Here is an 8,254-nt window from a genome sequence, read left to right as displayed (position 1 = left end):
AGATGGTCCACATTGCGGACAATGACCTCAGCCATCTCCGTGACCACCTTGACCGTCCCTTTATCGCCAAGAACTGCCTGGATACGATCACGCAGCGCAAGCGAGTCGACCTCGCGCGTGAGGTCCATCCGCAGGTTGCCCTTTGGGGTCCTCTTTCCAATCCGGATGTATTTCTGCGCATCCTCTAGCGCAGGGGCGGTCCGGATCGGTCGATACATATCGGCAAAGCTCACGCCTGGTGCCGGTATCACCAGTATGGCGTCTGGTCGTCTCCTACTTGTCCGTTGGGCTGGTTGGGGGAAACGTTGGGGTGCCTTTGGCGGCTGGGGCCGCTGTTGTTGCTGAGGCTGCCTCGGAGGCCTCTGCCCAACCGTTTGCCACCCAGGTGACAGGACGTCCCGATAAGACAGCTGCTGCGGCTGAGGGCGGACTGCTTCACGCCCCGGTCTCTGCTGCTGCTGCCTTTCCTTTTCCGCTTCAGCGCGCAATTGGTCCTGCAACTCCAGCAACCGATGGTGGGCAGGACCGCTTGTCTCACGGGTCAGTGCCCTCGTGCGCTTTTGAGACCGCTTAACGGTCTTCTTACTGGGTCCAGGCTGGGATACCGCTTGGTTTCCCAAGCCCGTACCAACCGCGGAGGAGTACATCTCCGACACCGTCCGTGTCCCCATCCTATAGAGTTCAAGCTCTCGCCTAAGAACTTTATTCTCCTGGTCGCTGGCTTCCAGCCTCTCCGTCACTTGGGTCAGCCTCTCGGTCATCGTTTCCAGCTTCTGCAACAGTCTCTCGATGAGCTGGTGCGATCCCTCCGGCGCCCCATTCGAATTCACTGGTCGAACGGTAGCAGCCGTTGCTTCCGGTGAGGTCACCCTGCGTGGTGACGGAATCGGTGGTGTAGTGGCTGCGGTCCTCCGTGAGCCATTCTCCTCCCGCATCTCTTCCTCTAAAGAGGTTGGCTCGGGGGAGGAGAGAACCACCACCATCGGGACGGCGGAGGCCGGCAAACCCGAATTATTCTCCTCGCTGGTTGCCACTGGTTCCTGTGGCGTCGTGCCATGGAAAGCCGCCATTGTTCTTGGTGAAACCTCAATCGGCTCCAACACCACTCGTGGCTGAAGAGGTGGCTCACCTATACGCCGTTTCTTCACCACCGCCTTCTTCAGTGATTCCGGAACAACCGGAACATCAGATTCCGACTCCCCGTTGTCGGTGTCTGATCCCATCTTGAGTTGATGGGCGCAAACTATCCGCTATTTACGTCATCTCCCGCCAGATGACGAAAACCGGGAAGATTTCCTGCTCGCTAACACTTAGCAGGTTCGTCGCCTGTCCTACCACCCAAGTCTCCACGGTTTGGGATGGTTTCCCGTTGCAGGTGGGGGGGCGGAGGGGCTTCGGACACACACCACACAAATTTTCACGCACTCGCACTGAATTTCCCCTAAATATCCCCCTTTTTGAAAGTTTGCCAATATTCAGGCGAGGGTGGGGGGAAGTGGGGTTTGCGGTGGGCCCCAGAAACTCCTTGAAAAATTTGTCCTCCTCACGTTATACGGGAAAAACCACACCCCGGAATTTTCCGTACTTATTTAAAAATTTCCGCTCACTATTTCCCTTATTAAGGCGCTCGTCGGCGCTCGGACGAAGGGGGAGGGGGGGTATGGGGAGCGGGGACACCTCGTTTCACCACCAAAAGTTGCATATGATTTTTCTCAACACTTTCCACCGGTTTTTAGAATTTTCCGTACACTTTTCGAATTTTCCCGCCCAATTCCTTATTTTCCCTTATTAAGGGATTTTTTTCCCTTTCGGTCGGGGTGCGGGGGGGAAATGGGTGGCAGGAAAATTATCAAGATGTCCCGAAAATTATTATAGAGTTTTCTGAATAATCTCCACTGGTTTACACGATTTTATGACACACTTTTTCTTAATTGAAAAAATTTTCACTAATGTCAGAATTTTTTTGTCCCATGGGAATTTATTTTTGTCCCATGGGTCATGGGACATGTCCAATGTCAAATTTTTGTCACCACTATAAATGCACTTTTTTTGGTTATTTTTCACCGTTTTCTTTCCGGTTTTTTTGCACTATTTCACTAGCTGGCACTTTTCCGCTTCTTTTAACACCACATGCGTCCAGATCCGTTGCGTATTGGGTGAAAAAAGTGAGATCCGGAACAAGACGCCACGTGGAAACGTCACAATCTGGATTTTTCCCACACTTTTTTCCGGCCCAAATGGACCGATTTTCGGTCTGTTTTCACTTGTACCCACTAATCACGACACGATCTAACGATTTAAACCACTTCCGATTAGATCCGGACACTTTTTCTGCACGCTTCAAGAAACAGTTTCTTCTTCTTCTTCTTCTTCTATAGCCGGAATGTTTTTTACAGTTTTTTCCGCGTACAGACCACCGGCATCCACCGTTTTTCCGTCGAAAACACTAAATTGGCTCCCAGTCTTGCGTTTTCAGCGAAAACCGCATCTAAAACGGTTGCTTAGAGCCGCCAAATCAGTGAAAAACCCCCTCCATACAAAATGTATGGGGTTTTGTTTATACCACACTTTCACTGTTTTTTCCTGTTTTTTGGTCCAAATTCACTTCCAAATGATAACAAACGCCTTTTTATCACTTTTAAAGCACTCTGTAAAGAATTTAAACACTTTTTTCACCTTTTTTCGACAATTTTTTGCGCAGCTCACGGAAACACCACCGTTCGCTGTCAACTGTCAAACGCCTCTGCAAGCTCCACTTCTTGTGGTGCCCTTCCGTCAATTCCTTTAAGTTTCAACTTTGCAACCATACTTCCCCCGGAACCCGATTTTGGTTTCCCGGAAGCTACTGAGAGCACCGAATGTAGTAGCGTCTCCCAATTGCTGATTGGCATCGTTTACGGTTAGAACTAGGGCGGTATCTAATCGCCTTCGATCCTCTAACTTTCGTTCTTGATTAATGAAAGCATCCATGGCAAACGCTTTCGCTTCAGTTGGTCCTACGACGGTCTACGAATTTCACCTCTCGCGCCGTAATACCAATGCCCCCAACTACTTCTGTTAATCATTACCTCTGGGTCTATACAAAACCAACCAAAAGACTCAGACCGAGGTCATGTTCCATTATTCCATGCAAGATTATTCTCGGCCAACGCCAACCCTGGGCGGGTGTGGACGCTTTTGTACTAGCCTGCTTGAAGCACTCTAATTTGTTCAAGGTAAATGGGAGCTGCCCGGGCACCACGCACCGGCTCGGGACGTGCCCGACCGATCACGAGGTTGACGCCCAGGCACACCATTGTGAGTCGCAGCCGCGAGCTCGCGCACGAACGTATCCGGCGTGTGCCGGGCGCCCGCGGCGGTCGCGTGTCTGGACGGGGAATCAACTTCGAACGTTTTAACCGCAACAACTTTAATATACGCTAGTGGAGCTGGAATTACCGCGGCTGCTGGCACCAGACTTGCCCTCCACTTGATCCTTATTGAAGGATTTATGCTCAATTCATTCCAATTATGGACCATCGTTAGAGAGGTCCATATTGTTATTTCTCGTCACTACCTCCCCGTGCCGGGATTGGGTAATTTACGCGCCTGCTGCCTTCCTTGGATGTGGTAGCCATTTCTCAGGCTCCCTCTCCGGAATCGAACCCTGATTCCCCGTTACCCGTCGCAACCATGGTAGTCCTCTACACTACCATCAATAGTTGATAGGGCAGACATTTGCAAGATCTGTCGTCGGTCAAGCGACCATACGATCGGCATCCTTATCCAGACTTCAACTCAAGCCGCCCGGAGGCGATTGGTTTTACTAATAAGTGCACCAGTTCCACCGCCCGCAAGCGGACAGCGGTCCCGGCATGTTGCATGTATTAGCTCTGGCTTTTCCACAGTTATCCAAGTAACTGATGGGTGGATGATCTTGTGAATTATGGCTGTTGTACTGAGCCTTATGCGGTTTCACATTCATTTATGTTTGTACTTAGACATGCATGGCTTAACCTTTGAGACAAGCGTATATTACTGGTAGGATCAACCAGAATTCGTCTTCGTCAATTGCTTGTTCGATATTTTTTGTCTACCAGGGCACCAGTCCCCGCAGACTCTCTTTCTACGTTCATCAGGTGACACAATCTTTGTTGTGACCACTCTCATTGACCTGCGGCAGTACACCGACTCCACAGCGCCAATAACCACACGAGCAAAGGTTGTTCAGGAGGATGTCAGATTATCGATGTACATCGTACACCAACATTTGACGTACCGAGGCATTACACCCCGCACGCCCCCAACAGGACCAATCAAGGCTCGCATACGACCTGCGACTTACTGCGGCTCCCTGAAGGTCCCCGTAGGACGACCATCACCAGTTAAGGTGTAGTTGACTTGTCAGGGCACGGTAGTCCCCACAAGTCCCCGATTATTCGTGGATATCGTCCTACGATTGTTTCTGACTCCTTTTGCTCCCCGCAGGTCCCCGTAGGACGACCATCACCAGTTAAGGTGTAGTTGACTTGTCAGGGCACGGTAGTCCCCACAAGTCCCCGATTATTCGTGGATATCGTCCTACGAGTTTTTGTGACCCTTGGGTTCCCGGCAGGTCCCCGTAGGACAACCATCACCAGTTAAGGTGTAGTTGACTTGTCAGGGCACGGTGGTCCCCACAAGTCCCCGATTATTCGGAGATATTGTCCTACGAGTTTTTGTGACCCTTTTGTTCCCCGCAGGTCCCCGTAGGACGACCATCACCAGTTAAGGTGTAGTTGACTTGTCAGGGCACGGTAGTCCCCACAAGTCCCCGATTATTCGTGGATATCGTCCTACGAGTTTTTGTGACCCTTGGGTTCCCGAACTTTGCTACGATGGTTCTGCCTCCAGAGGAGACTTATGAACACTTCGTATCATTTCTTACACCGAACCATGGGATCGCGAGATTGCTCCCGGATCCCTAATCACCTTACATTTTCGTTTCGTTTCCGTACACTACGATGAGCTAATTCAATTTGTTTGTTCGTCTGGCGAACGTTTTATTGCGGAATTACCGCGGTACTTCCAGCCGGGTATGGCTGCCGTACGACCTACAGGATAGATCATCGAACCACTTTTCGTGCATATTGTCCGTCGAGGGTATCACCTCGATACCCCCAACAGACCTTTGGACACTTCCTCACTACTCCTTGGAGCAGCAATCAGGGAACCATATAGTAGGAACAGCCGAATATGGAACTCTTTTCGTACTTTGGACACCTCCTATAACTTGTATGGCGACTTCGGGGACCTTCATTTCGTTCTCAGTTGGTACCCCTATTTCGGTCTTTGGACACCTCGTCTTACCCGTATAACTCACTTTAGGTCCACTTATTTGCCTGATATCTCATCGTGAACCCGTTTTTCGTACACCGTACACACCTAGGAACACCACATATGCGTTTCCCTTTCGATCGTGAAGTTTTCAAATTTTTCGATTTTTGGTCCTAGAAATTCATGAACGGTGGGAGACCAAAATTTTTCATAAAAAAAAAATTTTCACCGTTTGACCATAAAAACCTTCTTTTCGTACATACCCCATCATTTCTTCACGTTTTAGGCCATTTCTGAAATTTTCGCTTCGATAGTGTGTCCCCTATAATACAAAATGAACATTTTGCATCTCCCACAAGTGGCCATTTTTTTCCGCCACTGAAGAACACGACCTCGGGAACTCGGACCTAGGACGTGGCCATGTAAGTCATAGGCCACCCCAACTTTTGCAAAATACTGTTTCTTTTCACTTTTCATGATCTAAGGCGCGTTCCGACGGCGTTTTGAACAAATTTATGAGAAAAAAAATTTTGACCCTCGGACCAAAATTTTTTCGTTCGGGGCCCCATGGCCTATGGCCAGTATGGGAACTCGGGATGCCGATATGACAAAATTTGTCAAAAAATCACTAAAAAGTCGCTATGGCCCATTATTTAGAGCTTGTTGAGACCTTTCTAAAACACCTTGGTTGACCCCTGTCCGATAAGTAGTTTTCGAGATATTCGAGAAAATGTGATTTTTTGGGACTTAGAAAATTTTTGACCCGTACCCTAAGAAAAAGTGATTTTTTCATAGGACAATTTTTTCTTCGCAAATACTGTTTGGTTTCACTTTTCATTATTAGAAACGCGTTCCGAAGCCATTTTCATCAAAATCTCGTGAAAAAAAAATTTCACCCCCGGACCAAAAGTTGGCCGTTCGGTGCCCTATGGCCTATGGCCAGTATGGGAACCAAGGATGCCGATATGCGAAAAAGTGTCAAAAAATCACTTGAAAGTCGCTATGGCTCATTAAATAGAGCTTGTAAAGACCTTTCTAAAACACCTTGGTTGACCCCTGTCCGATACGTAGTTTTCGAGATATTCGAGAATATGTGATTTTTTGGGACTTAGAAAATTTTCGACCATGACATATATGAAAAGTGAATTTTTCATAGGACCAAAAAGTTTGTCCAAATAGGGTTTTGGTTCACTTTTTATGGTCAGATAAGTGATCCGATGCTATTTTCATGATCATTAGAGGGATTTCACGCTGTGACCAAAAATTTTCATACTTCATACTTGTCCCGGTGCCGTATATGGGAGGACCGGGGGAAGATGTGTTTCGTAAGTCGTGATGTTCAGTGACGGATTTCTGGGACTTAGAAAAAAAATGTGCTCTCAGGCACATTATATGTTTCATACACACATGATTTTCATTCTTCATACTTGTCCCGGTGCCGTATATGGGAGGACCGGGGGAACATGTCTTCGTAAGTCGTGATGTTCAGTGACGGATTTCTGGGACTTAGAAAAAAAATGTGCTCTCAGGCACATTATATGTTCCATACACACATTATTTTCATTCTTCATACTTGTCCCCGTGCCGTATATGGGAGGACCGGGGGAACATGTCTTCGTAAGTCGTGATGTTCAGTGACGGATTTCTGGGACTTAGAAAAAAAATGTGCTCTCAGGCACATTATATGTTTCATACACACATAGTTTTCATTCTTCATACTTGTCCCCGTGCCGTATATGGGAGGACCGGGGGAACATGTCTTCGTAAGTCGTGATGTTCAGTGACGGATTTCTGGGACTTAGAAAAAAAATGTGCTCTCAGGCACATTATATGTTTCATACACACATAGTTTTCATTCTTCATACTTGTCCCCGTGCCGTATATGGGAGGACCGGGGGAACATGTCTTCGTAAGTCGTGATGTTCAGTGACGGATTTCTGGGACTTAGAAAAAAAATGTGCTCTCAGGCACATTATATGTTCCATACACACATGATTTTCATTCTTCATACTTGTCCCCGTGCCGTATATGGGAGGACCGGGGGAAGATGTGTTTGTAAGTCGTGATGTTCAGTGACGGATTTCTGGGACTTAGAAAAATAAATGTACCCTTAGGCACATTATTTGTATCAATAATTGTATCCCCAGCCTTTCATGGGGAACTTTTCCGTATTCCCGGACTTGTACATTTTTCGGGTTCCACCTCCCGACAATGTATCTGTACTGTGCATTACGTACCTTATAACGCACGGCACCCATTGGGTGACTCCACTTAACCATCTTTCGATAATGCCCGTGTTGCAGATATAATCCCAACACCTACCAGGCTTTATATGTACATCGAACGTTACATACGATGCACCCCGTATTCCCGGACTTGTACATTTTTCGGGTTCCACCTCCCGACAATGTATCTGTACTGTGCATTACGTACCTTATAACGCACGGCACCCATTGGGTGACTCCACTTAACCATCTTTCGATAATGCCCGTGTTGCAGACATAATCCCAACACCTACCAGGCTTTATATGTACATCGAACGTTACATACGATGCACCCCGTATTCCCGGACTTGTACATTTTTCGGGTTCCACCTCCCGACAATGTATCTCTACTGTGCATTACGTACCTTATAACGCACGGCACCCATTGGGTGACTCCACTTAACCATCTTTCGATAATGCCCGTGTTGCAGATATAATCCCAACACCTACCAGGCTTTATATGTACATCGAACGTTACATACGATGCACCCCGTATTCCCGGACTTGTACATTTTTCGGGTTCCACCTCCCGACAATGTATCTCTACTGTGCATTACGTACCTGATAACGCACGGCACCCATTGGGTGACTCCACTTAACCATCTTTCGATAATGCCCGTGTTGCAGATATAATCCCAACACCTACCAGGCTTTATATGTACATCGAACGTTACATACGATGCACCCCGTATTCC

Source organism: Anopheles stephensi, unplaced genomic scaffold (assembly GCF_013141755.1).
Source record: "Anopheles stephensi strain Indian unplaced genomic scaffold, UCI_ANSTEP_V1.0 ucontig152, whole genome shotgun sequence".
Lineage (NCBI taxonomy): Eukaryota > Metazoa > Arthropoda > Insecta > Diptera > Culicidae > Anopheles > Anopheles stephensi.
Note: the sequence above shows the minus strand (reverse complement) of the source record.